Genomic DNA, 20,595 nt, shown 5'->3' with positions numbered 1-20,595 from the left:
AGGACTGGGAGGTAGACAGAAAGGGATTCTGGTAACCAGATTTTGTTGGCCTCTATGGGAAGGGGGACTCAGAGTGGATCTTGAGTAAGCTTTTTCTTTATTTGGCTTCCTTTTCCACAAGCAAATATAAACATAGCCCTTTTAAAACAGAGCAATTTGTATCTTTTTTTTTTTTTTTTTTTTTTGCTGGTCTCTTCCTTGGGCTTTCAAAGGGCATTGCACATTTTGGGAAAAATTCCAGTTCATTTGGGTGCTTTTGTGTCTGGCTTATTTATCCTACTGTCGCCCAAGGTCTCAGGCAGTCTGCACAGTGTCCCTGAACACTTTGGAAGCAAACCTTTATTAATGGAACTCCGGGGAAATAGAATTTATGCTTAACTCCTAGTTAAACATAAAACCCCTTTCGCTTTAATCCTTGATGTTGAAATCCATTCTAAAATGTTTACATTTGCTTTTATGTCTGCACACAGTCCACGGACATGATCTAATCTCGCTCTGATGAGTCAGCATCTTGCAGCCCCTTGGTTCCAATAACGTTTTATGGTGGAGGAGAGAGTACAGGAGATTGGGCCAGGTCTAAGCCTGGCCTGAACAGGCTCCTTTATCTAACCGTGTTTGTGTCCTAGGACAGACTGGCGTTCCTGGTTCAGGTCCAAATGCCTGCCGACGCCAGTCCCCCCAAACTGGCACTCCTTTAGCAGGTACAGAGTGAACCTTTCATTTACGTTATCTTCTCCTAGGAGAATTATGAAGCCCAGATCATGATGAGTGGGGGAATGGCTATGTCTACAAGCTAGGACCCTCAGAGGAACTAAATTGGGGCATGGCTGGGTGCTGCCTCACTGTTAGCCTCGAGGCCACCTGTTCCTGAGTGTTTGCCTTAACAGGCATGAGACCTGGGTGGGCCTTTGGAGCACATGGGGACTCCTCGCCCTCTGCCAACACGAAGAGCTGAGGGAGTGCAAATAATGTATTCCCTTACATGAGACAGAGGAGTCACGCTGCAGTCTGTCTTGGTGTTCCCTGGGAGTTCAAGGAAGGGTGCCAGGTTGGAAGGCATACACAGCCCATCCAAAGAGAGTTTAAAAAAAACCTCCTCCCTCGCCCTCTTTTCATGCTCATTGTCAGAGTGATGGCATGGTGGGCCCTGTGGGAAGGACAAGAAAAATAGTGGTTGGTCAGGAGTCCTCCTTGCCTTGGTTTCTCCTGCTTGTTGTTTCAAGGAGGAAAGAGCTCACTGCATCCAAACTCTGCACAGCCTCTCTTTGCTCAGGGACTTACCACATTTATGAAGTAAGTGGCCAAAGAAATTAGAGCTGGGTCAAGGGCAAGAGGATTTGGCCAAAGGAACCCTGTGGTTCCTTGCTTGTCATGAATGATGTATAGAATGAGGTAATGCAACCAACAATTAAGTGAGAGCTGCACAGTCACTTTCCACACAGCTGGGAGGGAAGCTTTTTGATGACTATGTTTATTTTTTTGTTTTTTTTTAAGACCTGGAGCAGCAGAAGGCCTGCATTCTAGAGTCACATTACTTTGCAACCTTCTGTCACAGGTACCGCTGGCCTTCAAGGAGGCAGGGCTGTCTCCACAGGGCAGTGCCACAGATATTTTGACATTGGGAGGTTTGGAAAAGCCTTTTTTCCAAGTGTCCCTCCCTCCCCATTTGTGGTTTTAGTTTCCAGCCTAGACAATCAGCTTGCTATTGGAAACTTGGGGGATGGGAAGGTGTGCTTAGGAGAAGATAAATTAAATGGGACCGTATGTCCAGAGAGAACTAATTGGCTGAGGCAGAGCTTATAAAGAGTAGCCTCCATAACTGACATAGAAACAGGACTAGTACCTGCCTCAAGCTTTCCTGCACTTGAGTTTGTATTTCTGATTAGCCCTTGGTCCCCTTTCCTGGCTCAGGGACTTTGCTTCTGAAAAGGGAGTCAGGGAGACATGGGTTAGTCTTGTCCTGGCTGGGTAGCCTTAGGCCTCATCTGCAGACTGAGAGGGAGTAACTGCCACAAAGAGTCGTTTTGAGAATTGATATGATATCAGTGTCTAACAAAGACCAATTCTTTCCTACTCCCCATTTTTCCCTCTCTCTCTTTTTCTTTCCTGTTGAATTTCCTCGTTATTATGATAGTAGATGCTTACCTTGCAGCTGATAAAGCTGCTGCTTCTAAAGTGAACTGTGGGCCTGCTCTTTTTGGAAACTGTATTAGCCAATTAGTTTCCTTTGGAGAAAATATTTTGAGAAGAGAGAGGCGGGGGGGAGAGAGGGAAGAGAAAGAGAGCACTATTTAGGGAATCATCATTTTAGGTGCATATAATGATTAATAAAGGAGTAAGAAAGAGGATATTTTATCTACCATGGGTAAAATGGACCAAGGTTCTTACAATATACTTGTCTTCTACAGTGTCTTGAGCATTAGCAAGATACTGCTTGAAGGACAAGAAAATATATCTTCTATATATCTGTTGACATTTGATTTTATTCTACCTACATTACTTCTGAAACCCCCCAAGATGGGAGATTTTTATAAAAATAGCTAATAACAGGTATTCCTGGCAGAAGTAAACACAAAACTCTTATGGTGGGATGAACCCTTAATCTGAGTCTCACAGGTAAATATTTCCTAAACATGAGCTCACGATGCTCATGATGCAAAATACACAAGAAAACAGTCTATCGTAACTGTGTATTAGTAGACATTACACAAGCACATTATAATTAGATAGTTTCCAATAACAAATTCAATAAAAAGGAAAAAATAAAAACATTAAAAAATGAATAAAGCTGCAAATATATAAATAAACAAACAAATAAATAAAGCCCCCTTCCGCTTCTGCCCCCACCAAAAAAAAAAAAAAAAAGTGAAGAAAGTCAGGATTTAATGAATTAAGAATCTATTAAAAGAACAGAGTAACTCAAAGGGATTAAAAGGAAGGAAAATATGAGGCTGGGAATATAGTCTAATAAAAAAAAGCTAAAAACTAGGAACAAAACCAAAGAACTGACCTTCTTATGCTCCTTTATGCATTCTGCCCCTAGGGAGGTAAGATGATTTACCTAACTGGCAAATTTTGGAGGAATAAACTGAGTTTACTCAATTAAGCTCTGCCTTTCATTTTTTTCAGAGCAAACCTGTCTGGAGTCAGGATAAGTTTTTCTCTGCTCCTCCATGCTATAGATTTGACCACGGTAGCCCTTTTGGGGGATTCTGCATACTCAGTCAGTTTAATTCTAGTTCTCATATTAAGCTACAATCACCAACCTAGCCTTTCTCAGTATAAAAATGTTCCTTTATTTGACTTCTCAATTTGTTCATAATCTGGGCAGGAAAGAGGGAAAGCACAAATAAGAATTTTTAGATGTAGATAACAAAATATTGATAATATATGGTAGATATTTAAAAATAAAAAGAATAGACAATGGCTAACCACATACCAATAAAAATTAAAACTTTGATGAAGTGGTTTATTTCATAGAAAAAAATATATTTGCCAAAATTGATTCAAGAAGAAACATAATTATAATCCTTAACAAAATCCAGTCTTTAGTAAAAGTCTACACATAGGTATGAGCATATGTATGTACACACATTTCAAATTTTCAATTTATGAGTAAGTTCTATCATTCAGTCTTATGCAAATGTTCTAGATAAAAAGAGTGCATGCTCTACAACTCATTTTATGAGACTAGTATAACTTCAGAAGAAAAGCAGATAAACTTGATGCTAAAAACAGAAGTCAACAATTGCTAATAAACATAGGACCAAAAATCATAAATAAATTTGCAAATCAGAATTCATCTGTATCTATGAGTTTTATAAATGTGCATTTGTGTGCATGTGCATATGTGTGTGAGTGAACCAAGTGGGGCTTACTAATGTAAAGATGGCTTAACTATAGAACCCCTTTCAATATTTAGCATATTAACTAATTAAAGAAGAAATATATAATCTTTGAAATTGATGCAGACAAAGCACTTGAAAAATTAAAAATGTTTTCATGATAAAAAAAGTCTTAGTGCAATGGAAAAGAGGGGAGTATTTGAGAAAGCATATCTACCAAAATATTAGAGTAAGCATTGGAATCTATGATATTATCTTGAAAGAGGAATGAGACAAGAATGCCTGTCATCACAGTGTCTATTTATCCATGTACTGGGGACTCTAGTTAGTGATGTTAGATAAGAAAAATAAATAAAATATAGAAGGATTGGAAAAGAAGAAAAAGCTTTTTTTCTTCTTTTTTTTAAGACAATATATTTATATGTGCAAGAGATCTGTCAAATAATTCTAGTAATAAAGTTGTAGGATAAAAGATTGTAAGTTGGGTTCCAGGGAAGCAGACTCTGAGTTGGAGATTAGCTTGGGAGAGAGTTTATTAGGTTGTACACTGAACATCAACTCCTGTGGAAGGGAAGGGTGTGAAGCAGGACGGTGCAAAGGGAGAAGCTGAGCTGTGATGTACTAGCAGTCCTAGAGAAGCCCGACAACCTCATGGGAAGATCTGAAGCTGGCAATCCCTTTAGAATTGTAACAAGTTGGGCTGAGGGGACCAGGCCCTTATGTCCCCAAGTTGTTCAATTACTGGGTGGGAGATGGCTTGGGGAGGGGTGTGGCCTTGGGGCTGGCAGCTCCTCAGCCAAGATACTTCTTCCCTTTCCTTCCACCCCTGTTCAAGATACTCCTTAGTGAGGACTAGCAGATAAGGTCTAATTGCTGACATTGCTTCCTGCACCAGAGAGGATAAGTTCTTAGACCTCAAAGGGGACCTGGGAGGCACTGGGATCTACTTATTTATTCAGTTGTGGAAGCCATTTCTTCTGGTTCCACAGGGAGTCTTTTCCTTGGGAAAGACTTGTAAGAGAAAGATGAGTGGCATGGACTATAGCTCCTTTGTTGTAACTGGCCTTGGGGCCACAACTGATCCTCATTGATCCCTGCTTTACTGTGCATTCTACACCCCCTTAACCAGCACCTCTGTTAGTCTCAGTGACCCAGCTGGTGAGGGACCCAGATCCTCCTTGCTGCGAGGTCTGATTCCCTGGTTACTGGTGCCCTTCTTAGGCCAGGGTTGCTGCAACTGCCCAATTACCATCAAAACTTGGAAAGATATTACCAAGAGGTACCCAGGTATATCACTTAAATGCCAAATATATTTTTCCCTGCCTGCATTGTGGAACAGCAACCCTACCTTTTCCTGATAATCGGCATTAATGCCCTTGCTTCTCCAAACTTGTTACTTATTATGATAATTGCATCTCCTTGGCTTCTAATAGTTAAGTGCTGCCATCTGGCCTCCATTATATCAGGGTCCTCATATCCCCATTCTCTCAGTGGGTGCAGTTCTGTAATGGCCTCTGCTCCTGGAGAGGGGAGCCAACGCTGAACTTAGGGAGGCTGCTGCCTCTATCACCAGCACATTCTCTATTGCTTTGGGCCCTCTTACGGAGCATTGTCATCCTGTGGATTTTTCAGTCTTACTCGACAAGTCCAGTTTTGCATGCCTACTTTTCTAAGTCTTTAATTATCCTCATCTCTGCCTTGGCAATTTAGGTATTTTTGCCTTCACTTATTGACATCTGGAATATTTGAAGAACTCCCAGAAAATAGTAAGAAAGATAGAAGTCACCTATAAATATGTAATTTTTATTATGATTTATTCCTGTCCACCTAATGATCCTCTTTCAAAGTCCCTGTACAGTAGAGATGGAGTTTATCAAGCTAAATGCCATGGTCTAATAAAAGGATAAGAACAGGCAATTCGGAGAAGAACTGTGAATGGCCAATACACTTTTGAAACAAATAAACATACTCTCCCCAGTAAGCAAGGAAAAATTAATTAAAACTACAATGAAATAAGTTTCACATTCATCAAGTTTTCAAAAATGGAGAAGCCTGCTAATTCCAGGTGTTTTGGTGAGGATTTGGGACAGGAAATATTTATTCTGCTAGTGGGAGTGTGAAGTGGGGCAGATAATGGAAACAACTACTTTGGAGAGCAATTTGGTAACATCAAGTAAAATTTAAAATGAACTTAATTTTAACCCCTGAGATTCTCTTCTACCCTAGAGAATTTTTTCACACATGTATAAAAATGAATGGAAATTGAAACAACTTCAATTTTCATTCATGGAGAATGGGTAAGTTGAAGTATATTCATACAAGGCCATATTATACACAAGGACATATTATACTGAAGATAATGTTATACAGAACCACATGTCTCAAGGTGGACAGACCTTAAGAAGTAAAATCTTGAACACCCTCAAAAAACAAAGCCAAAAATTGCAGAATATTTTAGTACAATGCTAAATATTGTTTATGAATATGTATTATATTAATGTGTTTAATATATGTAATACTATCACATATTACACACACTCATTACATATTTTAATTTCTTATATATGCATTATGTAAGTTATAGTATAATATATTGTGAAATACTATGAAAACATTAATGGAAGTGAAAAACACCAAATTAAATATAATTCCTTTTGTATAGGGAAGTGCAAGAAGAAGAATGGGATTAAGGAGGTTTATTTTTTATCACATCTATATTTTTTTCCCCTTTTAAAAATGCTTCAAAGATAGAAGGCAGAATTTTAAGCTTGACAAAGCTTAGTGCGGGTACATGAATGTTGGTTGTTTTATTTTCTATACCTTTTGGTATGCTTGAACTACTTCAGAATTTAATAAAAGAAAAAAAAACATAAGGAGTTTAAATAGACTAAGGAACAATTTATATTGCAATTTAATTAAAATTAAAGTTGCAAATCTTTGTTTCTGACCAATGAAACCCAACTTTCACAGACCATGGCATTTAGCTTGATAAACTCCATCTCCACTGTACAGGGACTTTGAAAGAGGATGGTTAGGTGGACAGGAATAAATCAAATGTACTGAGAACAATCTGATGTGGTCTCTTTAGTCTCTCTGGGGACTTTGAAGGTAAGATAGGGAAAGCATTGATTCAGGAAGAAGCTCAGCTTAGGGATATGTAAGGAGATTCAGCAACTTGTGGGGCACCTAGTCCAAGGCCCCTCCATTTAGATTCTCAGGATCAGGCTTCCTATCATTTCCTGAGCCATCTGTGGGCTCAGTAACTCACTGCTCTAGGCACCCGAGTGACTAAGCTGTGATCAGAGCCATGTGGAGGAAAAACTAGGAAAGTCAGAGTTAGAAGAGACCTCAGAGTGCATGAAGTTAATCTTTTGTGTGTGTTCAAACGTTTTGTTTCAACAGAGTAGGTAAAATACGTGATCATGAAACTGCTCTGGTTAAAGCAAGGGGGAAACCCTTGAAATGAGTTCTTTGTGCTTCTGCTTCCCCCTCTCCATCCTTTTCATATCCCTGTCAGCCTGGTGTAAAAACAGTGTCACAGAAGAGAACCCTGACCTCCAGTGGGATGCTGTGCTTTGCTCAAGGTCACACTCAGCTGGTGAGGGCAAAGCCCCTGCCCCTGCCTGTGCTTTTTCTACTTTACTCTTTGAGCAATTTCTTCATTTTTTCAGAATCAAGCCAATGTAAACAGGTAGTATTGATTCTTTCTTCCTTCTTTTGTTTGTTTATCCAGTCTCCATAGTCCAGATTTTTAAAAAGACAATTTTGAGCATTTCTATACCAATTCATGATCTTTTAATCCTGTTGTGTTACAACATTATGTCACCAGCTCCATGTGAAGCAATCAGGGTTAATTTTTAAGTGTTAAGATGATGGAAGAGGGACCAGACTAATTCCATGTGAGGAAGACAGGAAATAAATGTTAAGAGGAAAAACAACATCTGACCCTGCCTCTTCTCCTCAAACAGCTCTCTCCTAAACCCCCCTCATTTAAGTAATAATTTGGTTTACCAAGCTGCACCTTTAAGAAGCCAGCATCTTCCCTCCAGGCAAAATCCATTGATTGGCTGTACCACAGAGGGAATATTAATAACATTTCCCTGGCATTTTCTACATGCCAGGCACTATGCTAAGTGTTTCACATGCATTATCTTATATAATCCACATAATAATGGCATGAGGTAAATACAACTATATCTTCACTTACAGAAGGGTAAGTGGAAGTTTATAGAGGTTAAGTATTTCACCCCAAAGCTAATAAATGACAGAGTCAAGATTTGAATCCATGCTCTTAGTGGCTAGGCTATCCTGCAATGGAGAGTAATAATTAAAATGAACTTAATTAAGTTTCAGTAAGTCTGAAACCCAACTACCTGGTTAGAGAATTAGTATTTCATTGAATGTGCAGAAGAAGGGAAAATTAATAGGTGGACATAGCTGGGTGTGGCTTTCCTCTCCAATGTACAATCTGGCTTATCAATTTTGATTAGAGATTCTTAAGAATAAAGTATAAAATAAAAAGATATCTAGATATAACTAAATTGCAAGAATAAAAAACTGTTCTTAAAGTATTATATATAAGATTTTCTGTAAAACACATAAGTGAGAGCATAGTTTCTGTGGAAGCTATATGCTATCACCCCTGATTTACTGCCTTGTAGACTTTCAAATCTTAAAATCACCTTTGTAGTGAGAAGGGACAGAAAAGGACTTACAAAGTAATTTAAAAGTTAATTACTGGTTATCCATTTTAAGGAGAAGTAAACTGGATATTTGAAATAAATACTTTAAAAAATATTTTTTTTGCAAATGGTATCAGTTTGCACATCATTCAAACCCATTTGTAAGAAACAGACCACCAAATTCAAATTGGTTTAAATGACCAAGATATTTATTAGGCCTTATAGCAGGTGATACAGAAGTAGAGCAGGCTTCATGTTTGCTTGATTCTGTGACTCAAAAATGTCATCAAAGGGTCAGGTTTTCACCATCTTTTCAGTCTGTTATCTTAAACTTTGGCTTCATTCTCAAGCTGTTGTCCCTGTGTCCACACTACGGTGCCAGCAGCATCTGGGCTACTCCTCTCTGTATTCCCATATGCAGGGAGAGAACACCAGCTTCCTATTGCTTTCTTCACAACCAAGGGCATTCTCAGAAACCTCCTTCCCTTCTCATGGGACAGAATCAAGGGTCACATGACCATTTCTTAGCCAATTTCTGGAAAATGGGTTGAGATTACTCATTGTCAGCCAGGTCCATCTCTTTAAATGATGTCATTCCCACCTAGCCAATGTTGCTCAGTGGTTGAGCATTGACCCATGAACCAAGAGGTCACTTGCTTGATTCCTGGTCAGGGCACATGCCCAGGTTGCAGGCTCGATTCCCATAGGGATTGTGCAGAGGGCAGCCAATGAATGATGTTTCTCTCTCATCAATGTTTCTATCTCTCTATCCCTCTCCTCTCCTTTCTCTCTCTAAAATCAATAAAAAACATATTTTTTAAAAAATGAGGTCATTTCCTCAGACACCATTGCTTTTCTTCAACAAGATAGAATTGGAATGCATGTTACAAAGGAAAATACCACCTCCAGTGTAGGATTGCCTGCATCAGATGGGTACCATGATTCATAGATACATTCAAGAGACACGTACTAAATATTGCCATCTGCTCAGAACCAAGAGGTTCTAAAGACAAGTCGCACATGGATCCATTTTCCTATTAGGTGACAAAAAATGACAAAGTGTGGCTCATGCCCCTTCTGCTTTCTCCTCTCTACTCTTTGGTGTAAGCACTCAGCAAAATCCTAACACAGCCCAAGGCTGGACAAAAGATGGAAACTGAGCCTAAATTGATGGTTCCAAAATGAGGAAACTGGCCTGATCCAGTCAACCATTTAGTTACTATTCAACACAAGCCTTTAAAAGAATCAGTCTTTCTTTTGCCACAGACCAATGTCCTTTATCAGGTGATAGATTACACTGACTTAACCTTTAACTCTTGAGAGCACTGGGCATTCATCTCCATCACGCACAACTCATCAAGTTGACAGCTAAGAACATTACTCGTGGGTTTACTACGTTGCATCTATATGTATTTAATTTTGGAGTGGTAGGAGCGGGGCTCAAAAATTCTTATAGGAAAATATTTTGGCAAAATAATTTCATTTGTTAGTGTGAAATACCTTCAGAAGCACTTTCCTTGAAAGTGAGTAAGGTATGGATTCTGGGAACAAGTTATGAGTTGACTTATACTGCGGTTTAGCAAGATTTAAAGTTGGTCAAATAAACAGTTTTATCCCTCTCCCCCTTTTTTTCCTAACAGCCCAGCTGACTGCACCTGCCTCTTTATTAACCGCAGAAAACTGAAAACCTAGCAACGTGAAATTAAATCTTTCTCTGCTTTGGCACCAGTATGCCCACGGAGAGTTCTAAAGACGTGGAAGATTTAATGCTTAGGGAGAGCGAAAGATTATTTGCTTCTGCCCCAGCAACAGAGCTATTCTGAGAGCTCCAATTGCTTAAGAGAGGCAGGGCGCAGGCATGGCTTCTCTCTCTGTCTCTAGCTCAGATTTAAAAACCCTTGTTAGTTTATTTATTTGCTGAAGAGATTATAACATAATTTAGAGCAGTATTTTTTTTTTTTCTGAGTTTGTTCTTCTGGGATGATTACTAATAGTATTTGTATTTGCAAAGAGATAATAATTTACATTTTTTTAATGTTAATCAGCTTAACAATAACCCACAACCTTCGGACCAACTTAATTTACATTTTTTTAAACCGTTGACATCATTTTATCATTTAGTAACTACCTCATCAAACACAAGAAGCATCCTATTCTGATTCTAGCAAGTGTTTCGATGGTGGAGGTGAATAAAGAGGGGTGGGGAGAGGAGGGATATAGGAGTCGGTCCCTGAGATTATTTTGCTGTGCCAAAGTGAACAGGGGGCTTTGGCTGGCCACAGTCCTACATTCATAAAACTTTCCAGAGCTTAGCCTGTTAGCTTTAAATCACTCTGTATTTTATACTTTTGCTTCTCACAGAGATTAGACACCAACTCCTAAAACTATTCTATACTACCCATGTATTTTTACCAGGTAAACCTTTATCCAAGTGTAAGTATGGATCCCACCTGTGACAGAGTCTCTCATGCAGAGTGTGAGACCCACTGCTCCTGAACATTAAGAATACACTGAATACACTGAAGATGCAATTAGTGGCCAGTTGAGAAAGCAAAGAGGCTATCTGCTTGAGTCTACTTCCAACCTCTGTATATAGCTGATTTTTCTTTTTAGAAGGACTGGGTGAGTTGTTTTGATGGTTGTAGACATGTCCTCCCCATTGCTCTTGAGCCCAGAAAATAGAATATAGTTTATCCTTTGTTTATATTGGAAACACGAGAGCAATCCTTAATGCTTTCATTTTTATTATTCCTTACATCTGATTCATCCTGAAATCCTGTGGTTCTCTCTACTGACTATACATAGGGCATGTCAACTTCCTCTTGGCAGTCAATATCCTAGTCCAAGTCATCATCATCATCATTTTTAATCCTCAAGAATTTTCTGTTTTGTCTCCTTGGCTCAATTTATAATCCACTCTCCACCTTGAGGTCAGAATTTTCTTTTAAAAATACAAATCAGAGTATGCCAATCTCCTTTATAAAACTCTCGATGGTCCCCAGTACTCTGGATAAAATCAATTTCTGTGATCCCCTAAGCCCTATTTGATGTACAGTATCTTCTGTTAACTCTGCCAAGCTCTCTGTTGCTTCATCACTATCCCTGAGGTTGCTACCCTTGCTTTTTTCTTTCTTTTTTTCTTCTGTGCCTAGAAAATGTCTTCATTGGCTTTTCACACAGTCTTACCTTAAATGCCATCTCCCCTGGAGGCATTTCCTGATTATCCTTCCAAAGTGGTGTGGTAGTTACCATGGATCAGCTAGTGTAGCGTCCATTCAAATTCTCTTGTTCTACGCTAGAATACAAAGCTAAACATCACGTTTCTCCAACTCTCTGGGAGTTTGAATACTACAAGTGATTTAATTCCCACCAACACAGTCACCATGCAGGGCCCCATTGGACCACAGGGTCTCCATTCTGATGGGACCACATGTTATTTTGTGGGCATGGATTGTGGTGGAAGTAGCATGGTTCTGGAGCCAGCAGTTGTAGCTGTGGTGACAATGCCTAGCAGGACGGGCAAAAGGCAGCTTAATAGTAGCAACAGCTGTTTTAATTGCCCTGGGGGCTAAAATGTTCTGCCATCAGCAGGGATGTAGCACCTTCTTAAATACAGCAGCTTCTTCTAACAGATTCTGCAGAGGATGATTCTTGAGAGGTCAGCCTCCTCCTCCAGCCCATTTAAAAACAATTTTATGATCACGGGATTCCATATATGGAATTATTTTCTACTTAAAGTGGATTATGTTGTCTGCAATAAAGTCTGGACCAATATACGTGCCTTCAATAGGTTACTCTTCGGTCCATCTTTTTCTGTATTATTATAATTTAAATGATACTGTTCACATTGTCTCTCTCCACTACAATACAAGCCTCGTGAGAATGGGGTTTTGTCTCTCTGGTTCACAGCTCTGTCCCCAATACACAGGATAGTTCTTGAAGCAAGGAAGGCATTCCATAACCATGTGTTGCCTGAATGAATGGGCCCTATGCATTTGCTCAGGCACTCCACCCGAATGCTCCAGCAATCTTAGCAGCAGGGGGTTTGCTCTGCAGCTACAGTCTTTCATTTGACTCACCATTTGTTTCTGGTCCAGCTGCAATTTAGTGCTTCTGACTCAGCAATGGAAACATGCACTTCTGATGATGATGACAGAGCGAGTCCTTGAACTCTCTAAAAGCTCTGCACCAGGAAACTCCTGCTAAATGGTGCCTCACACAGTTATCAGCAGAGCAGGGCTCAGCTGGATTTCACTATCAGCAGTGCAGGCAGCCAGGCGGAGACTGAACCAGGAGGGCCAGTCCAGCTTGGCCATTGCAGTCCCTTCTTGCATGATGCACTGTTTCACAAATGATGGCAAATCTGGGTTCTCTTCCTCCCGAAAGACTGCCCAAGATCATCACATTCATTCTTTCCCATAACCCTACATGCTTTCTTCCTTTGCAACATGTTCCCAAGTGGATAGCATGCCTAGCTAATGTAGCCCTCTATTTGCTCTTTCTAAGAGTTCTACCTTTCCTTTTGCCTATTTCCAGATGAAGCCAAAGTCCAGAAGTGCATGCAAACTTTTGTTGCTTTGTTTTTAACAAACTAAGAATTTGGATTCCCAGCATAAAATATTGAATAATAGATTATTTGCCTAAAATAATCTATGCCTTAGTCAAGTTTTTATTCTAGTGCTCAGCACAGGGTCTGGTACCTACCTTCAATAATTGTTTGAAGAAAGATTGAATGAGTGAATCATCCTAGTTTTGTGCTTTTGTGTTTTTCTTTTCTTTTCTTTTTTTTTCTTTAAGCTGACTAAAGGTTAATGTATGCAGAGGAGACAGTATATGAGGGAAAATTTCACATATGACTTTGATTCTATTCAAATGTGTTCCTGAAGTTAGGAAGGATTTCATTAACATTTCCCCCCCATCATGCCTGCTGAATATCACTGCTGGGTCTAGTGAAAACTGCCGTTCACAGGCCACATCCGATGGGCTCCTGCCAGGTGGGCCCTCCTGTTCCCAGTCCTGACACAAATAAGATGGCAAATATCAAATTCTCTTTTTTTTTTTCCTTCCAAACTCATATACAGAATGATGTGCTCCTCCAAGGTCAGGGCAAGCACCCATTTTACTTTGCATTCATGAGCAGGAATGCTGGTGACAGATAACCTTCAGAGAGGGTGGCTGTCATTGGCAGAAGGTGCACCGTCTGGAAATTGAATCTTCCTAAAAAAGTCACATCTGCCGGCTGGCAGGAGAAGGAACTCCTGTCAGGGCAGGCAACTAACTGGCAGTGGAGGGCTGCTGGTTACTGATTAAGCTGGGCAAGGCATTTTAAAAGCAAAGAGCACTCCCTGAGTTGAGATTAGGCAGGCTCTTGCAGGCTCTCACACCCCGGAGGGGAATGGGTGGGTGGAAAGGGTGAGGTCAGGAAAAGGACAGGTAATGGGTATGCCCTTGGCTTGGTGGGCGGAGAAGTTCTCTGGCAGGAGTGGCCAGGCCCTCCACGTGGTCTCTGGAGCTGCCTGAGACATGTCACGTCTATCTCCAGAGCAGGAATGTCTGTCTCTGAGGTGTTGAGACACTGCATGGCTTTGCCAGTTGTCTCAAAGGTCAAGGTGAAAATTTCAAACCAAATGGGTTCCAAGTCTCTTGACTAATATGTAGATCACAGCGTTACCTTTGAATACCTTGTGAAGCGTGAATATTTCCACTCTCAAACGCCTGTGATTGCTGTTTACTATATAACAAGCCTTGAGTTATGTGGTTTGCAGATGGTACATAGCTGTTAAATGGAATCCTTACAACCTGGCAAAGCAAGTGTATTTATCCCGTTTTATTGATGAAGCACCTGAGGCTCAGAAAGGCTGAACAACTTGTTCCATGTCTCAAGAGCTGGGAAGTGACAGAGCCAACTCCCCCGAATGAAGTAATTCTGCCCTTGTCTAGGGGTCTGAGTCCCTAAATAATGGTTCTCTGCCAATTGCAGAAGATTTTAAGATATTTGGCCCTAAGGCATGCTTTTCCCCTGGGAACTAAATGTACATTATTGCTCTTGTGTCCCTCAAACAGCATTTTATTAACTATAGACCAAAATAAATTCTTTTCCAGATTCAATTAAATGAAGCAAAAACATGGGCCAGCCACAGAGTGGGCAGCAAGCACAGGAGGAGTGGGCAGCTGGCTTATAAAAGTGAGTGGAGAAGAGCCAGAAGCTGCAGCCTCTCCCTCTTGCCCGTCTCCCATGCCAACCTGCCCCAATGCCTGAGATCCCCCAACAGAACCGCTCACTTAGATGACAGATCTCACAGTCTCTACTAAAGTGTCAGTTTGCTACCTGTGAGGATTAATGTGCAGATAATGACAATATCATCATGTCACCTGTAAATATCGACTTCTCTTATTTGATTCTTTCAACAATGGTTTTTTCTTTATCAGAGTCCACAACACTGAGAGAAGACCTCAGGGAATGGGATACAGGACCTTAGGTTTTGATGATAGGAAGATTATCAGGAGGGGATGTCAGAAAAGGTCAGAAGCATTAGGCTTGTCCTTTGGGGACCGATAGTGATAGAAGCTAAAGCAGCCAGAGGTCAGTATGAGGATGAGTGTAATAGGAAGTGAGGATGGAAAGGCATGAAGCTAAAATGTGGAGAGTGTTTATCTAGGGAGGAGAACCTACAGATAACTTTGAGCTTTTTTTTTTTTTTTAATATATTTTATTGATTTTTACAGAGAGGAAGGGAGAGAGATAGAGAGCTAGAAACGTCGATGAGAGAGAAACATCGACCAGCTGCCTCTTGCACACCCCCCACTGGGGATGTGCCCGCAACCCACGTATATGCCCCTGACCGGAATCGAACCTGGGACCCTTCAGTCCGCAGACCGACGCTCTACCACTGAGCCAAACCGGTTTTGGCTAACTTTGAGTCTTTAAATTTCTTAACTTTTTGGTAAGATTTATCAATGTACCGCTCAATAATTATATTTTATCAAAGAAGTAAACTTTATCTCTTAGCAACTTGGCCTTGGCAGTCCTAGAGGAGTATAGTGGAGATGTGGGAAGAGTGTTGTGAGTTGATGAACATGTTTCTTATGCCGGGATCTGGATAGGGCCACCTAATGTTGCCAGTTCTTTCTCACATACTCTCTCCCTCTGATATCAGAAATCTAAGATGGGTTTGGAGAGGCAATTACAGATGCTTGGCCACAGTGTGAACTGTGAAGGCACGCCAGTCTCCCCGGGTAGGGGCCCAGGCACAGTCACCCAACAGGTGATTCCAGGGGCTCTGACTTGCTCCACTCCTCCCAACCTGGAGAACTTCTGACCCTTTCCTCCAACTTTCCTCTGCTCCTGCTCTGCTCCTGACACTCAACCCACTCTCACATCTTTGAGAGCCATTGTTCCCTTAGGAGTGGTGCCAAGGAGGGCAGGGTGTCAAAGATAATACCTGCAAACTAGTCACATCACCTTTCTGCTGATGTCTCATCCTTGATTTCTAGTAAGGGCAATGCTGGCCTGGGGAAAATTTGTCAATTCGGTCAAGTCTGGTTTTCATTTTTTTCTCCTCCTCCTGCTCCATTTCAAACCAGCCATGTGTCTGGTGCCCTCATTCCCTTTCTCTCACCCTCCAGTGTTCCCCCTTTCTATTTCATGTATTCTGATCCTAGACCAGCCCATGCTGTGGATCATTCTCCTCTTCCTTTTGAACCTACTTATCCAAACTTACCTGACCGGGGTCTGTGGTAAGTGCCTGTTCTTTTTGTAGGTACCAAGTTGTCCAGATAACATGAAACTTTACCAACATGTTAGGTAACTAATATGCTACCTCTTTCTAATAAGCAAAACCTTAAAAACATTTCAATATAGACCTCTGTCCATATAAGAAAGCCTTCTAATGGAAAATCAAGAACTATCACCAACCAAAAGGGAAGACATCTCAGTCACATATCTGTATTGGTAGAGTCAGCTGCTCCTTCTGTGGAGAAGGTCCTGGGGCAGAGATCTGAAAGTCTAGATAAGTGGTTCTCAACCTTCCTAATGCTGCAACCCTTTAATACAGTTCTTCATGCTGTGGTGACCTCCAACCATAAAATTATTTTCGTTGCTACTTCATAACTGTAATTTTGCTACTGTTATGAATCATAATGTAAATATCTGTGTCTTCTGATGGTCTTAGGCGACCCCTGTGAAAGGGTCGTTCGACCCCCAAAGGGGTTGAGACCCACAGGTTGAGAACTGCTGGTCTAGATTGTCACTTTATGACTTCAAACAGTTCTTGGCAACTAGCTGTAAACCTCCCTCGAACCTCTAGGGTTTCTTTCTGCAATGTATGGTAAGGGTTGATAGTGAGAGGGCAATCTCCTTTCCCTAGGTGGTGACTTGGGAGAAGGCTCCAAAATTATTGCAAAGTCCTCTGCCAACACTGAGCATTTGGGAAAAGCTTAATAAAAAATTGTGATGAAATTTCTCCAGAAGTTAGATAAGAGGTTGTGATGGGATCTTTGGCAAAACCCAGTACTGAAGAATGAAAATTTCATATAATGCATTAGGGGAGGGGAAAAGGCATTAAATAAAGTATTCATGGCCATTAGATGCTTTCCATCCTAAAAAAAACCAACCCACAAAAACTGCCAGCCATTGTACAATTTTGAGATTCTATCTTAAAGGCATCTTAGAGGCATATTGTGCTGCGAATGTTTTTAGGCCGGTAGAGGAGGAGCGGGGGGAACATGCATGCTTCCAGATTTTGGCCTGAATAAATCCTGACTAGTTGTCTTGTTCCAGAAGCCACCTAGAATTGGATTTGGTAATATTAACAGGCAGGGCAGAGTGTTCCAGGAGAAATTCAATGATCCCGAATTGCTCATGAGGGCATCTTGACTTTTTTTTTTTTCTCAGCACTTGGGGCCACATCTGTGGTCCACATTGGTTTCTGTGGAAATGTACCTCTTTGAAGACCATAAATTTTTACCTCTGAGAGTTTTTACTTGGATCCCATAACCAGTCCTGTATAGCCCAGGGCAAAATCAGACCCTATTTTAGGTAACTGGGTTCTATCTAAAGTCTTGACCAGAGCTGGTTTGGGGTTGAGACAAACCATGAAATGTGAAGCCTGAAGTGTTTTGCTTGATAGAAGATGAACATAATTCAGTTCTCTTTTAGGTTTCCATTGATATCTCATGTCTGCATGTTATGACAAGACAGAATAGAACACCGAACATGTGACTGAATATTAGTCTCTCCCCTGATTCTCTCAACTGTGCTACTCTGTGGGATCTGCTGTGGGTTCTCTGTGACTGCATATTATGCACATCAAGAAGCAGAGGCAAGGCCAGCCTGCTAGGCTTCTTCTTCTAATGACTTGTGGTCATGTTTCCTCAAGCAACTGTTTTGGGGGATACCATTAAGGCTCAGTTCCCTGGGGAAATGGAGAGGAATCAGTACCTCCCATCAGCCATGGGATGGACTTCTCATGCCAGGGAGAAATCTCCATCCTTGGAAAACCCATTAGCCTTCTCTTTCAACATTGATGATTCTGACAGTTACCTATTTTTATTTTCTTTATCATTTTTGGAGTGCCCTTTTGGTCCTATCAGTTTCTTTAAGAAGAATTTTTTATTTTTATTCTTTTGTTAATCCTGACCTGAGGATATTTTTTCATTGATTTTTAGGGAGAGTGGAAGAGAGAGGGAAAAACAGAGAGAAATATTGATGTGAGAGAAACACATCGATTGGTTGCCTCCTGTATGTGCTCTGACCAGGGTTCGGGTTGGGGAGGAACCAAGATACATGCCACGGACAGAATCGAACCGAGTCCCTTGAGACTGCAAGCCTACACTCTATCCACTGAACCAAACTGGCCTGGGCAGGAAGAAAATTCTTTATGATACTTACATATCTTTGATATCTTGTCTTTTTAATCAGGAGGAGGAGACTCACCCAGGGCAGTCTTACTATAAGACCAGGAGGAGCAATTGTTGAAAGAAGAGGAGGGAATTTAGAGCTGAAGTTTTAATGATACAATTGGATTGAGAGAGAAGCCAGTAGTGGATTAAGGTAAGAGTGGTTATTCAAAACCCAAAACCTCTGAGTCTGTGAACCAGATTGGTGTTCCTGAGTTTTTTCTTAGAGACAGTACCATCCCAGTGCTGGTTACAGTATGAGCCCTTGATAGTTGATTTACTGGTAATATCCATTCTGCACTGTGCCAAACATCTCTTTATTTCTATTGCTTATTTATTGTTCATGATCAAAAGGTTTATAAGGATAGGAAGTGAGGCATACAGTTAACTATTAATATCATTTGCAAATATTTCAGAAATAATCCCTTTCATGAGGTCAAGGGTACAAGCTGCCATTTCCCCATTCCTAGAACTTAACAGTATAATGACATAAATACCTCTTGTTGTGGACAGGAAAGAGGCTGTGCAGGTGGGAGAAATAGAAATTCCAGGCTCATTCATGGAAGGTTGATGGCTAAGTTATGGAGAAAGAGGCCCTTTCAAACTCTATGGTATAGAGACCGGTCTTTGACAGCCTGGGAAGAGCCAGGCACACTTGTCCAGGGTTGATAAAATGATGGAAGAGATGCCTTATCTAAAAAGTCACAGGCTTGCTTGCTTCTCTGGCAAACCTGGTCTCCCTCTCTCTCACCTCTGCCAACAGAGAGAAACAAGCTCACAATAAAAGCCTTGGCAGAAATAAACGTTCAACTGTTTATCTTACTGAAAGCACAGGGTCTTATTATTATTATTTTTCTATTGCAAAGGTAATATATTGATCTTAAAGAATATTTTGAAAAACTAGAAATATTGATAGTGCTTTGTATACTTTTTATATTTTTTCTAAAGTTTTATAATCAGTATTACTTAAAAGGAAAATAATATTAAGGCCTCAAAAATAAATCACTTATAACCCTCAGGCTACTACATCTATTTCCATTATGAGGTATTCTCTCTTTCAGTGTTTTTCAATTTTGTCCAATTTTGGCATACTTTAAAAATAATTTATTGAGATGAAATTTACATAACATTAAATCACCCATAATAATCCAGTGGCATTTACTAGTACTGTGTTCACAGTGTTGTGTAACTACCACATCTATCTAGTTCCAAATCATTTCCATCTTAATTTAATGAGATTGGAATCTGTATTAATGGGTAAAACCTCTTATCCATTAAGTGGTTTTTCTACATTTCTCTGCATCTCTCTCTTGTCTCAATCCCTGGTAACCACTAATCTGTGTTCTGTCTCTATGGATTTTTGCATTCTGGATATTTTATATGAATGCATTATGCTAAGCGAAATAAGCCAGTCAGAGAAAGATAAATATCACATGATCTCACTCACTTGGGAATATAATGAACAACATAAACTGATGAACAAAAATAGAACCAGTCTCACAGAAGCATAAAACAGACTGTCCAACCTATGAGGGAAGGCAGGGGGTGAGGGAGTTAGAGATCAACCAAAAGACTTGTATACAACCATAGAGCATAACCTATGGACACAGATAGGGGGGTTGGGGTGAGGGCTTTTTCTGTGGGTGGGGGTGGGGCGGCTGGGGAGAGGTCAATGGGGGGGAAAAGGAGACTTACGTAATACTTTAAACAATAAAGAATTTAAATTAAAAAAAGAAATCATATAATATGTGACTTTCTTTAGTATACTGTTTTGGAGGTTTATGCTGTAGCATAGGTCAGTATTTTTTATGGGTGAATAATATTCCATTGTTTAGATATACACAATTTGTTTATCTATTCATCCCTTGGACCTTTGGGCTGTTATAATATCTTTGGCTCTTGTGAATAGTGCTACTATGAATATGCATGTTCTTTTTCTAATGTTTTCAGTTCTTTCAAGCATGTATCTAGGAGTGGAATTTCTGGGTTATATGGTGATTCTGTTGAACTTTTTGAGGGACTGCCAAACTATTTTCCACAATTGTTGAACCACAGTGGTTGAAACATTATGCCTTCTAACCAACAATGTAGGAGGGTTCCAATTTTTTCACATCCTTACCAACATTTGTAATTTCCGTTTGAGATACTTTCAACCATTTTGAACTTATCAT

Source organism: Pipistrellus kuhlii, unplaced genomic scaffold (assembly GCF_014108245.1).
Source record: "Pipistrellus kuhlii isolate mPipKuh1 unplaced genomic scaffold, mPipKuh1.p scaffold_m20_p_4, whole genome shotgun sequence".
NCBI lineage: Eukaryota > Metazoa > Chordata > Mammalia > Chiroptera > Vespertilionidae > Pipistrellus > Pipistrellus kuhlii.
Note: the sequence above shows the minus strand (reverse complement) of the source record.